The 14,822-nt window shown below is 39.1% G+C and overlaps 1 long non-coding RNA gene across 1 annotated transcript in view; it reads left to right on the forward strand.

Moving 5' to 3' along the window:
• The window catches only part of LOC134355666 (uncharacterized), a 107,149-nt gene extending 95,424 nt beyond the window's left edge, over positions 1 to 11,725 (forward strand). The window contains exon 3 of the long non-coding RNA XR_010020150.1: positions 10,663 to 11,725. This is a non-coding gene — a long non-coding RNA (uncharacterized LOC134355666). The remainder of the gene's footprint in view (positions 1 to 10,662) is intronic.
• The last annotated feature ends 3,097 nt before the right edge of the window (positions 11,726 to 14,822 follow it).

Genomic DNA, 14,822 nt, shown 5'->3' on the forward strand with positions numbered 1-14,822 from the left:
ACCCTTGTATTAAGAAGCACACAGAACTGCTTTACAATCTGAAGCCCACCATATTGCTTCACTATTGTCTTGTGACCTCTCGCACATATCCATGACTAACATGGTACTCTCAAAAATGAAACGTACAGAGATCTTCAAGTGGCTGTTTGGAGACTTAACTGAGGAGTACAAAAGTATGAGATGTACAGAAAGAGTAAATAGAAAGGACTTATTTCTCCTAGAGATTGCTACATTGGCCTTTGAGAACTCATGTAGGTCATCAGTCCTATTGAAATGCTTGAGAATGAGCAGATTTTCCTTTAGCTGACATGCCAACAACTAGGGAGTGTTGAATGAAAGTTTTGGTGGCAGAATTAGAGCCAATTTAACAAATAATTTCTTTTCAGTGAGGGCGTAGAAATGTCTGGGTCACATTGCGTGAAAGATCGGTAGAAACAGAATTACATATTGTGTTTAATAACCTGGTCTTAGCAATGGATCTGGAGTTAGAAGGGTGATTAGACTGCGCATCTTTTTTTTTTCCAACTAGCACATAATTGCTAAACTGGGGCATTTCCCACATCATACATTTTCTATCATTCTATGAGATCATCATTTCTTCATATATAAAAATGTTTGAGTTGTGATTTAAGTAATGAGATGACATTTTGTTGAAAAGATAGTGATTTTATTAAAAACAAGGTTCAACATGAATCTTCTTTTGAGCAAAAGTTAATCCATTAATAGACATAGTGTACCTTGAAACTCAGAAGTATTTTCTTTGAAAAAGCTTCACCTTTATGGTGCACTTAAGTAAAGATTATGGAGTATTTTTCTCATGTTAACATAGAGTCCTGCAGTTATACAGCAAGGAAATAAGTCCTTGTTGGATAACTATGACAGCCAAGTTGCCTATCTGAGTTAATCCCATTTTGAAATATGATCATACTACTCAAAATATCAGATTACGATTCTTCCTTTGACAATATGCATCGAATTGTAGGCTTCATACTACTCACTCAGCTGGCAGTAGCATTAGTTTCAAGGGTAATTGTCATTCAATCATACACATGTATACAGCTAAACAAAACAGTCACAAATGAGAAAATCTGTAGATGTTAGAAATCCAAGCAGCATCTATGGAAAAGAGTACAGCTGACGTTTCGGGCTGAAACCCTTTGGCAGGCCCAAAATGTCAACTGTACTCTTTTCCATAGATGCTGCCCGGCCTGCTGAGTTCTTCCAGCATTTTGTCTGTGTTAAATGAAACAGTGTTCCTCTGAGGCCAAGGTGCAAAATACAGTACATACAGTCACTCATAGTACCCAACACATTTTTTTCTATTAATAAAACTCTCAATTCTGAACTAAAATCTTTGACTCAAGTCCTGTTCTGAAGAGAACTAACACAAACATCTGGATTAATATTCCTGAGCAACGCTGAGGGTGTACTACACTGTCAGAATACATATGAAGCTGCTTAGCTGACTGTAAGAGATATCATGTTTGCCAAATTAAAGAACAGAAGCACTATTCCAATTGCCCAGGCTATATTGTCTCCAACACAACCTTATTAAAACAGACAATATCAATATCACAATTCTGCATAGCTTCCTCTGTGCAAATTGACTGCAGTCTTTCCTTAATAGCAACATTCCAAAGATACTTCCCTGGTTGTAATAAGCCTTAGGGTATCCTGATAGAAATGTAAAGATTCTATATTAATATGAGGCTTTCCTTCCCTTCATAAGAACATAATTTCACAATATAGAAACCTTTGCATAAAAACTGAAGCTTTCATTTTAACTTCGGAGTATATAATTTTACAACCAACAAAGAGAACATTCATTCCTCGTGTTTGCGTTTTTAAGAACATTCATTCTATCATTTTGGGTTCAATCACTACGTGGCATTGACTTAGACCCATTCTTGAATACAAACATTATTTTTCAGAAACAAACATTTTTAATATTCTTCACCTAATGTGGCATAAATGTGAAATTAATTTTAGCCATCATATTTAGAACTGAAATCTAAATATGGAAAAACATTTTTTTTCTGGTGAGCCTGCTAGCATTCACAATTTCTACTCTTGTTTCATGAGTAAGACTAAAGTAAAGTATTGCACACAAAAAGTTGGGAGAACTCAGCAGGTCTATGGAAAAAAGTAAACAGTTGTTGTTTCGGGCCGAGACCCTTCATCAAGTAAAAGCGTTAAAAAGATATCTTTTGCCAACAGTAATCCATTGAAATCGTGGGATATTAATTGAACTTTATAGCCTTTGCTGGTCAAATGTGGCTAACTGCTTGCCTTTTTATCTCTGGTGGGATTGCTATGCTGCTGGATAGGGGAGACTTCCTCTTGATTGAAGGGGAGAGACTGCCACTGAGCCCAGAGAATGTTTCCCAGGTTTTTTTTGTTCTTTGGATATGGACTTGGACTATCGACTTTTTTCAGTCTTATGTTTTTTATATTCTGTGTTTTTCACCCAATCTTTCTTGTTTCTTGCATGTGGGTAGGGGGATTTGGGGGTCGATATGCCTGTATCTTTTTTGTTATTTTTTTTTTGTGCAGGGAGGGGGGATTTGAGGGTTGATGATCTGGCTGCCATTCTTTTCTTTCTTGGTTTCCTGGCTATCTGGAGAAGAATTTCAGTGTTGTACACTTTGATAACAAATTAACCTTTGAACTGGATTTTACAGTGGCTACAGAATATCACTCCCCATTGGTATAATCCACTAAGGAATCTTCTGTAGTTCTTCTCTGTAATCAGAAACCAGTATTGCTTTTTCTGAACCGATGGTTTTGAATAGAAAAAAAACAGGATGACATCACTTGCTAGGTGTTTATCAACAAGTATAGACACTGCTGGGAACTTTTAGCCCAGACATATGGAGCTTGCTTCACCCATGATCTGCAATCCAATTCTGAGATTACTTCAAGATTTAGCAAAGTCACATATTGGTTAACACACACAGATGAACTTTAGCCTTGTCTGTGGTTAAAATAGTAGCTAAAGAATGTAATTACACCAATCAGGCTGTGTTTCAGGAATACATATGACCAAAATACACAGATGTGACTGACCTCAAAGCATCATTAGCTGCAAATCATGATTACATATGTTAATTTTACTAACAAGTTGTCATTCCTAAAAATAACAGTGAACAGATAAAAGCTCCTGGTAGAAAGTATGACAAAAAGACCACTTTATTGATAACAATTAAACTTTGATTTTGTTGTTGCATCTCATTTAAAGGGGCACTATTTCTTGCTGCAGTAATGCTCTCAGGCTGCTTGGAAAGATGTAATTGTAGCACCAACTGTGCAAATGAGAATAATTTTTCGAAATCTCTTTATGATTTTGGAGAAAAAGTACATGAGAACAGATTAAGCCTCAACAAACAGAGCATCTGTGAAGCAACCTTGCTTGCACAGTAGAGAATGAGTACTTTGCAAGGCAGACTATTTTTCACTGCTCAGGGACCGAGGCTACAAGTGAAATGTCTCTGAGACAATCATACAATCTTCTCAAGTGTTTCTACAAAGCAGAAACCCTTTTTGTGAACAATTATGCAATTTATAATAAAGGACAAAGCTTTGTAGAGAGTCCTTAAGTTTCTAACCACTGCGGATTGTCAGCACTTCTAATCTCGTGACAGTTAAATCAGATCAGTGCCACTATTATTTACACTCTTCAAAGGGGCAATGCCATTTGGTAACATGTCATGTCAAGAGGTGCAATGATACTTCAAGAACATCCTTTAGATTATCAATGCCTTTCTAAATGAATGGAGTAGAAATTTAATTTAAAGCTTCAAAACAACAAGAAACAGTACTTATACAACATCTTATAACTATGCTTCAAGATACTAATTAGTTTAAGTTATAAAGACATCAAAAAGACAGAAAAGTAAGCGGTAAATATTAAGGAACAGTGATGAAATTGGAGAGTCAGCGTGCTTAAAAGAGGGAATTCTAGAGCCTGAGGTCCAAGAAGTACAGAAGGTGAAGCAATATCCATGAAAAGCTGATCCTATTTGGACATTGCCTCTTATACTACCACAAAAGGACTGCTGTAATGTGGACAGGCATGCCTATAAGACCATAAGACATAGGAGTAGAAGTAGATCATTCAACCAATTGAGTCTGCTGAGCCATTCGATGATGGCTGAATAATTTTCCCTCTCAACCCCATTTGTTTGCCTTCTCCCCATAACCTTTGATGCCAGGATGAATCAAGAATCTATCAACACCCCTTTAAACCAAGCCAGTGATTTGGTCTCCACAGCCAACCATGGCAATGGGTTCCACAGATTTGTCATTCTTCTAGCTAAAAAAAAAAGGCTCTTCATCTCTAGTGGGATGTTCTTCTAATTAGAAGCTGTGCTCGCTGGTCCTAGATTCTCCCACTATTGAAAACACCCTTTGCATGTCCAATCTCTTCAGGCCTTTCTATATATGATAGTTTTCAATGAGATCCCTCCTCATTCTTCTAAACTCCAGTGAGTACAGTCCCAGAGACTCCTTATGTGTTATGCCTTTCATTCCCAAGATCATTCTTGTAAACCTCCCCTGGATCCTCTCCAATGCCAGTAAATCATCTCTTATATATGTGGCTCAAAATGCCTCACAATGCTCCAAATGTAGTCTAACCAAGGCTTTATAAAGTCTTAGCAAATCTTGCACTAGTACTCCCAAGTCCCTTTACACCTCCAACTTGTGAATATGCTCCCCATTTAGAAAATAGTTTATATCCTTATTTCTTCTACCAATGTGCATGACCATATACTTCCCTACACTGTATTCCATCTGCCACTTCTTTTCCCATTCTCCTAACCTGTCCATGTTCTGCAGTCTCCCTGTTTCCTCACCACCATTTATACCTCCACTTACCATGAATTGTTGACAGTCCTTGAAAAGTGTTTCACTGGCTATAAAGCTCTCTGACATCTCTTAACATTGTGAAAGACATTACTTGAATATAAATTGTTCTTCCTTTCCTCTACTGAATTAGTTGCAAGGCAAGGAACTATGCTTGCTACTAAGTCAGCCAGCCTGACTTGTGGTCTAATATTGCTCGCTTATGATTGACAAGTGCAGGAATGATATTAAGCTCCATTGAATGTTTCCCATTTATAACACCTATGAATGGAGATTGTTTATAAACTACATCAGGGTTAGCTGCAACCTCCATGAAAGAATTGGCTGGAAGTGCCTCTTGCCAACTACTTACTCATGAGAAACAGTCACATAGACACATTCCTGATGTGTCCGGATGAAGGGTTTTGGCCCAAAAAGTTAGCTGCTTACACTTCTCCATAAATGCTGCCTGGCCTGCTGAGTTCCCCCAGCATTTTGTGTGTGTGTCATAGAGACATGTTGCCAGCTGGTAGTTGCTGTGTTGCACCCCCATTTCAATCTTCAACAGGGAAGGAAATTTGAAGGGGAAAATGTCATGGTAATGGTCATCAGAATGATAAAATTTACAGATTATATTAGTTATAGGGAGAAAGGGAATGGAAGAAGCGTTTAGGCTTATCGGGTCCAACCCAGCCTCAAGTATTCATTGTTACATTAACTTCATTCGCCCCAGATTGCAGTCTTCCCATATTCTACCAGTCATCTATAACTAAGGACAATTTATAGTTTAAATGGTTCAACTGATTCAATTTAATATCAGAGAATGCATACAATATACAACCTGAAAACTTAAACCTTACTCTTTGCAGACATCCACAAAACAGAAAACCCCCCCAAAAAAAAATGAATGACAAGAAACATCAGAACCTCAAGTAACCTACCAACCAGCATATTGCCGAGATGTGGAGGAATCTGTGGTGCTCAGAACAAACTTATGAGAAAGCACATACAGAGTCATCACAGGCAGAACCAAAGGCAGGATTTGAACCCATGTCACTGAAGCTGTGAGACGGCAACATCACAAACGTACTACTGTGCTGCCAGGATCTAGTTCAGAAACAATATTTACATTGGAATTTTCATGATATTTCAGGAAAGCAGAATTCTGTTAGAATAAAAACAAATATTTATGATTTGATCATGAAAAGAGAGTTAATTTAAAATATGTATTTCATTTCTGGTGTACATGTGGAATGAGCTGCCAGAAGAAATGGTTGAGGCTGGTACATAACAACACTTCAAATAGATGTGGGTAGGTACATGGATAGGAAAGGCTTAGTGTTATTTTGGCCCAACAAGAGGCCCACCTTAGATGAGCCTCTTGGTTGGCATTGATTGGTTGGCTGAAGGATACTTTTCTTTTTTTTTGTAATTTATTTTTTATTGAATATCATCATCAAAGAACTTGTTAAGATTCCAATTTGCATTGTGAACAATTTGTTGTTACTAAAAATTGTGCTTTCCTTTTTCCTCTCTCTGATGTTCACCAATAAGCTTCTCTTTGTGTTTTCATATGGAGTGTGGAATCAGGAGAAAAGTAGAAACCTCTTTGAACTTCATTACGAGATGGAAGGATTGACTGAAAAAGAAATAATGGATAATTATCTTGTACATATCACTAATATTGCCAATAGTTCATCAAAGACATGTAGCTCTGTAACAGCAGTGAATCTACTGTTCACAATGAATACAGTGGGAAGGATAATAGTGTCAAACATATACTATCTCCAAACTTAATCAGCAATGGTGGCTACTATTTTTATTTGGTCTGGATCAATTTGCTCTGTAATCTTTTTCTGAACCAAAGGTACTAGTATGAAAACAATACAAGTCACATACCATCAACGTTGAACTATTCTATTCATCACTTTCCAACAAAAGCCGTTCTGAAGAAGATGATCAGAAATGTCTGAAAAAGATTTAATAGCAAACTATTGACTGAGTCTCAGTTCATTATTTGTTGTGTATATGTCAAAATCATTACCACTGCATCAGACCAGTCAATGATTTTTGACATTTTTGTATATTGATTGTTATTTTTATAGTTCAGTCAGCTAGCAAGAAAAAAAAGCAAAAGAAAAGGGTATTATTCAGTAAGGCCACATAGCACCAGATGAGACTTGAGGGGAAAGAATATATTTAGAATCATGAGCCAGACATAACAGAATTTTCTTCCTGGTTCCTTTGCAGTTGGCGCAATGGTGCAATATGTTATGCTGCTACTTCAAAATTCCAGCAATTTGGTTTCAATTCTGTCCTCTGATGCTATCTGTTTGGAGATTACATGTCCTTCCTTTAATGGCTGTGTTTCCCTGGGTTCCCTGCTTTGCTCCCACGGGTTATAGTAAAATTACCCGAATTGCAGGTGGGACTGAGAAGGAAAATAGCTACAGGAAAATAAAGAGAGTGATGTTGCTCAGAGAGCTGGCAAATATACAATGGGTTGAATGTCCTCCCTTCCATGTCAAAAGGCAAGAATCAAAAATGTGAATTTTTCATATGTTCCAGAAAAGACTTGAAAATAAAATAAAACCCAGCAGGTGCCGGAAAATGTTGTGTGTTTAATATGACAGTAATACTTCAGTAATGATGTAAATATATTATTTGATTAAATATTCATTGTTTACATAATTCATATGTAAAAGTACATGAATGGCATACATCAATATGCCACCATATCATACTTGAATACCTCACTAAAGTAAAAAAATAAGTAGATGCACATTTCCCAGTTCCTATATTTTTCTTTCCATTAATTTTTGAAGTACAAAATGTAGCAGTGGCAAAGAGTACGCTTTAAAACAAACCAAAGTCAACTACCTACCTGTTGAAGCACAATGAGATGTTCAAGATTTTTAAAAAAGCACAGTATGCTTTCTTCACAAGAGGGGGAAACAGTCGAGTAAAGAACAGCTAGACCATGTTTTTTTTTGGGAACAAAGCAGAGAGTGGAGGAAATTCACAGGTTTGTAAACAGTGAATACTGGGTAATAATAAGTTCTGAAAAAGCAGGAATGGCTGACTACATCAGAAAGATAGACACATTCAACTGCATAAAAGATAACTGGCTGTTGTACACCGAATGAATTGAACAGTACTTTGAAGTAAATGAAATAGCCATCAAGAAATGAGTGCCAATGCTGCTGAGTGTTGTGGGGGGAAACATACAGTTTGCTTTGAAATTTAACTGTTGCAGCCAACGCAGCTGAAGTAAGCTTTCTGATAGCAATAAAATAATGCAGGAACGTTTAGAACAAAAGCTATTGTTGATTGCAGAACACTTTCGGTCTCATTAGTGGATTCAAAAGGAAGCAGAGTCCCTTTCAGCTTGCATGGCTGAATTGAAGAGATTGTTTGAGCATTGTTAATTCAGTAAGGGACTTAATGACACACTGAGAAATCGTTTAGCATGTAGAATCTTACAAGAAAACATTCAAAAATGGCTCCTAACTGAAGTACAACTCATATTTAAAAGTACAGTTCAAATCACTGTATCAATGGAAGAAGCAGCCAGGAATTCAACTGAGTTCCAGACAGGAATGAAAATGAGTGTGAACTAAATAGCAACATCTAAACTGAAACCAGCCTCGTCAAACAATTTGTGTTACCATTGTGACAGGGGCTCACATACACCAGACCAATGCAGGTTTAAAGGTAAAACTTGCAGAAAATGGAACAAAGTAAGATGCATATGAAGAGCACGTCGGGCAGACACAAATAAGCAGACTGTACAGGGAAGAGAAAAAGATAAAATGTCAAGCTGCAGTTTCATAAAAAGCATTAATCTGCATGCTGCTGATGAAAAATCTGATAACGGTGAGAGTGGCGCAGGACTGGGTAGCCTTGAGATTTATAATGGGAAAACTAATCAGAGACAACCGATATGGCTTACACCAGAACTGAATGACAAATTAATTCATATGGAATTGGACACTGGCTTGGCTGTTTCAGTCATTGAACAAAATGAGTTTTAACAACATTTCAAAGATACTGAACTGAAGCCTGCAGATACCCAACTCAGAACCTCTACTGGAGAAAAGGTAACTCCTGTTTTTAGCATTGAAATACAACTACCAACAAGCCATTTTGGGCTTGTGTGTGGTAAAAACAAGAGGGCCAGCATTGTGGGGGCACGATTGACTGAGACAACTAAAACTTGTTTGGAGAACCAACCACCATTTGCATGCACATCCCCTGTAATAAAGTCAACTCAAAGTGAATTAAGGAAGGTACTGAATAATGCCTTTGGAAATCTCAAACATATCAAGGATAAAATAGTGTTAAATGAAAATGCCACACCCAAGGTTTACAAAGCCCCTCAGGTTCCTTATTCCATCAATTATATTGTAGCCAATGAGCCAGATTGTATGGTAGCGGACAAAGTTCTTTCCAGACAATCAGTGTTACCTGGATGACATCATTGTTCATCATCATCATCATCAGCAGGAGCCATGCCCAGTTTGAGCTTTGACTGCCATGGCCACACACTCCTGTTTTGGGTCAAGTGGATCAATTCATTGGTATTCATTTCCAGTTCTCTGGCTGCTGTATCCATCATCATTTGTCTTTGTTTTCCTCTTGCTTTCTTCCCTTCAGTCTTTCCCATAATTACCGTGCATTCTAACTCCTATTTCTTAATCACATGTCCAATGAAGTCATGTTGCCTTTTCATGATCTCATACATTAGTTCTCTTTTTGTGCTTGCTCTGTTCATGACATCTTCATTAGATATTCATTTCATACATGATACTTTTAGCATCCTCCTCAAAAACCACATCTCTGCTGTGTCAGTTCGTTTCCTCATGTTCCAACATTCTGAGCCATATAACATAACTGGATAAACGTAACAGTTCAGTACTCTGAGGCGGGTTGTCATGCCTAGTCTAGTGTTGGTCAGTATCATTCTCATAAAGGTGTCTTTTGCCATCCCTATTCTTTTTATGTCCATGTCGCACCTGCCATCTGATGTCACCCAGCTTCCTAAGCAGCAAAAGTTATGTACTTGTTTTATGCCTTCCCCGTTTATTCTCAGCCTGTAGATAGGATGCTCCTTCTTTTTGGATATCACCATACATTCTGTCTTTTTGCAATTGATAGGTAGATCCATTTTTGCACTTTCTTCAACAACTATATCAATTAAGTTTTGTAGTTCTTTCTCTGTACTTGCAATTAACCCAATGTCATCCACGCATCTAAAGTTATTGATTATTTCACCGCCAACTTTGATTCTCAAGGTGTCTCTTATTTTTTGTAATATTGTTTCACTGTACACATTAAACAAATTAGGGGAGAAAACACACCTTTGCCTAACGCCTCTCTTGATTTTTGTAAACTGACTCACTTCTCCATCTATTCTTACAGCGGCAGTTTGTTCCCAGTACAGATTTCTGATTAGGTGGAGGTCTTTCGAATCTAGATCTAGAGTTTCCTGTAATATTTTGAATAACTTATTGTGCTTCACTTTATCAAATGCTTTTGTGTAGTTGATAAAAAAAACAAACAAATCTTTTTGCACTTGAATAGTTTGTTCTGATAGAATCCTTAACATCAATATCGCATTTCTTGTACCTTTGTCTTTCACGAAACCACATTGTTCTTTACCTATTTCAGCTTGTATCTTACTCTTAGCTCTTGTCATCAATTCTTAGAAGTATCTTGGTGATATGACTCAGTAAACTTATGGTCCTATGTAATTCACATTCTATTGCTCCAGGTTTCTTAGGAAGAGTGATAAATACTGATTTTTTTCTTTGTTACCAGTGAGAAGGACAAGGAACACCTCCAAAATCGCAAGACAGTGGTAAAGAGATTAGAAGGTTATGGTCTCAGAACATAATGCAGCAAGTTGGAATTCTTCACAGCAAGCATCACTTACTGTAGTCACACTATTGATGCACCAGAATTACACAAGTGTGCTGAAAAATTCAAGCCGTGCTGGATGTCCCAAGAACAAAGGACTTGTCACAGTTGTGGTCCTTTTTAAGGATTTGTCAATTACTATAACAGGTCACTGTTTACTGTGCTCCACCCCCTTGAACTCATTACTACAGATTGGGAAGAAATGGCAATGGACAAAGCAGTGTGAGGTGGCTTTCCAAAAGAAAAAGGAAATGGTGACATCACACACTGTACTCACACATTATGATCCATGTTATCCAGTGAGGCATGCCTGTGACTCCTCACCTTATGGTATATGTGCAGTCATGTCACATGTTATGAGTGATGGACGTGAATATCTCATGGCTTTTGCATCACATTCCCTTTCTGTTCTAGAGAAAAATTATGCACAGATTGACAGAGAGGACTTGAGTCTCGTTTGGGGTGTAAAACATTTTGACCAGTACTTGTGTGGGAGAGTATTTACCCTCAGTACTGATCATCAACCACCAGTGTCCATTTTCAATCCACAGAAGAGCGTTCCACTAAGACCAGCAGCACAAATGCAGAGATGGACTCTGTTTCTTGGAGGACACAATGTGAAAATCAAATTCAAGAGGACATCTAATCATAGAAATACTGATGGATTGTCCCGTTTACTCTTGGAAAAGAAAATACCTGAAACATCTACAAAAACGTGGAAACCTCTTGACGTATTCTCCCTAATGCAAATTGAAAATCTCCCTGTAACAGCAGAAATTGTCCAAAAGGAAACTAGAAAACATATCCCACACCATCTCAGGTCTACATTGCAATGCTGGAATGTGCACCAGAAATGACAGTTTCCCCCTTTTTTACCAACACCAGGATGAACTTGCCCTTGACAGGGGTTGCCTTATGTGGGGCTTGAAAGTTGTAACATCCAAGCTGTATTTGAGAAACTACATGGCAGTCATCTAGGCATGGCCAAAATGAAAGCGTTAGCTTGAAGCTTTGTTTGGTGGCCGGGGTGGGGTGGGGGGAGGGGTATATCAGCAGATTGAGCAGTTTGCCATGCACGTCCAGAAGATGCAAAGAGCTACATCTCTCCATCCCTGGGAATGGTCTGCATTACCCATGCAGAGTGACCTCCCTAGTCAGGAGAGATATTATCACACAGGAGTAAGAAATCCTCCATAACGACTAAATCTTTAGGCCTGAACGGGACAATTTAAATTTTACTATGCTGTGGATGTCTATATAGTATACTGGGTGTATATATAGATGATGAGAGAGCAATATGTTACATAATTGAGTTGAGATGTATTCTATATTGAGTTGGAATTTATAGCTAGGCTGGAAGCAATGTTGTGTGTTTAATATTTCAGTACTATTTGAATAATCTTGTAAATACATTGTTTGATTGAGCAGTTGTTTTTTTTAACATAATTCAGTGTGTGTAAAATTACATGAATGTCATATATAATTATAATGCCATCACATCAGATTTGAACACCTCACTAAAGTGAAAAAAAAGACAAAGTAAACACACATTTCCCAGTACCCATATTTTCTTTCAATTAGGTTTTAGTGTTACAAAACATAACAAAAACATGGCATGAAAACAGACAATACAGGCAGAAAGAGGAAAAAAAGAATATTTCTGGTCAATAACCTTTCATCGAACAATAATTAGTATTTAGATACTTGATGAGATAGGCAGCTAAATTGTCATCAGCCAAAATTTTAGCCTCAGCTACTCGATTTAAATTTTTGCCAACAAAGAATAAAATTAAGCAGGGTGGTGAAGAAATCCACCAGGTTTCCATCAATCTGACCTGATTCGACAATAGAACCATACAGCGCATGAACAGGCCAATTCAGCCCACGATACCTGTGCTGAATACACTGCCAGATTTAACTAAATCTCTTTTGCCTACACTTAATCCACATCCCTCCGCACCATGCATATTCATATCTCTACCTAAAAGCCTTTTAAACACCCTGCTGTATGTGCTTCCACCGCTAAGACTGGCAGCCTGATGCAGGCTCCTACCTGCCTTTGCAACTGGATCCTTGGAGTTCCTGACCGACTGACCACAGTCATTAAGGATTGGCAGTAACTCCTCTGCTGTGGTCATCCTTGACACTGATGCCACACTAAACTGCATCCTCAGCCTCCTATGTTCACGGCTGTGTGGCCAGATTCTACTCTAATTCCATCTGCAAGATTGGAGCTGACACCTCTGTAGTGGGCTGGTTCTTAATTAATGATGAAGGCGATAGAGAGCCTAGTGGAGTGCTATCATGACAACAACCTTTCCCTTAATGTTAGCAGAACAAAAGAGCTGGCCGTTGACTTCAGGAAGGGGAATGGTGCAAACACTCCTGTTTACACCAACGGTGTTGAGGTTGGGAGGGTTGAAAGTTTCAAATTCCGAGGAGCCTATCCTGTTCCAACTACATCAACAGCACAGACAAGAATGCTCACCAGTGCCTTACTTCCTCAGGAGGATATGAAGCTGACTGAAATTTAAATCCAGTTGGTTAGGCTAAAATTTCCTTTTGACTCTCATTAATTTTTATCAGCATACCATAGAAAGCATCCTATCTGAAAGTATCACTGCTCTGAATCTGAAGAGAGTTGTGCATACAGCCCAGCACATCACAGAAACCAGCCCCCATCCACGAATTCTGCCTTTGCTTCTTCTCTTGGTAAGGCATCCAGTCATTTAGGCTTCCGGTTTAAGATGGCGCTGGTGAACTCAGTGACTTCTGGCTGGTGGTTAATGAAATAAGGAAAAAAAAACAACTAATTACTTCGTTAAACACCCTTTTTCTGGCAAACAATCATCTTAAGTAACGGGCTGTAACTTCCCTTTGGACTTGCAGGCAATTCAGTGTGGAAGAGCCGAGGAGAGGCGAGGTGGCTGGCCATTCTCTGAGAGCAAGGGAGACTCAAGGTTTGATCAATTAAAGCGCTGTGCCAAATTGGAAAGATTGGCCAAATCGAGATGGCGAGGTCTGGGCACCAGAGTGTACTGAAGTGATTGAACCTGATGTCTGGATGGAGACTAAAGTGCAGGGTTGAATCAGAAAGATTGCGTACAGGCCAAATTGAGACAATTGAACCCAATATTTGGATGCTGATTTAGGCGCCAGGCCAGATTGAAAGGGTCAGGGTAGTGGGGCCCAAGGCGAGAGATGTCCGATTCAGATCGCTGCTCCACAACTTGGCTCTCCACTGAACTATGCTGATCTGTAGGACTCTGTTTGCAGAGTTCAGTTCAGAGCACTATTTGCTTGTGGTTATTGTTTGCATGACTTGCTTTTTTCCTTTCTGCACATTGGGCATTCAGCATTCCTCTTTCTTATATGGGTTCCTTTGGGGTTCTTTGTTTTGTGGCTGCCTGCCAGGTAATGAATCACAAGGTCGTGTAATGTATACATCCTTTGATAATAAATGTAAATTCAACTTTGACCTGGATGTTCTGTCTTTTCCCTTCCTTCCTCCCAAGATAGAACTTTCATTCATTCATCCATGGCTTGGTTTCACGAACAAAGATTCAGGAACGGGTCTGCCCACGTCTGCCGCAGGCTCGCTGGTGGCTGACAAGGCCAATATGGGACAGGCAGGTCTGACCATAGCGGCTGCAAAGGAAATTCTGTTCTGGGTTTGGTGCTGCTGTGTCACGGTTCTTTCTCCTTCTCCTCTTGTCCACAATGCCAGCCCTGCGTGTGTTCTCGGAGGAGACAGGCTGGTGAATGGTGTGTCGCCAGGCCTCGCGATCGGAGGCTAGATTAGACCACTGGCGATGGTCAATGTGACAGGCACTAAGGGAATTCTTCAGGGAGTTCTTGTATCTCTTCTTCAGTGCCCCTCTGTCATGGTGGCCAGTGGAGAGTTCGCCATACAGCACAGTCTTGGGCAGACGATGATCCTCCATCCTGGAGACGTGCCCTGCCCAGCACAGCACAGCTGTGTCTTCAGCAGCATGGCCTCAATGCTGGTGACCTCCGCCTGTTCGAGGACTTCGATGTTGGTCACACCAGTGGATGTTGAG

Source organism: Mobula hypostoma, chromosome 13, assembly GCF_963921235.1.
Source record: "Mobula hypostoma chromosome 13, sMobHyp1.1, whole genome shotgun sequence".
Taxonomy (NCBI): domain Eukaryota; kingdom Metazoa; phylum Chordata; class Chondrichthyes; order Myliobatiformes; family Myliobatidae; genus Mobula; species Mobula hypostoma.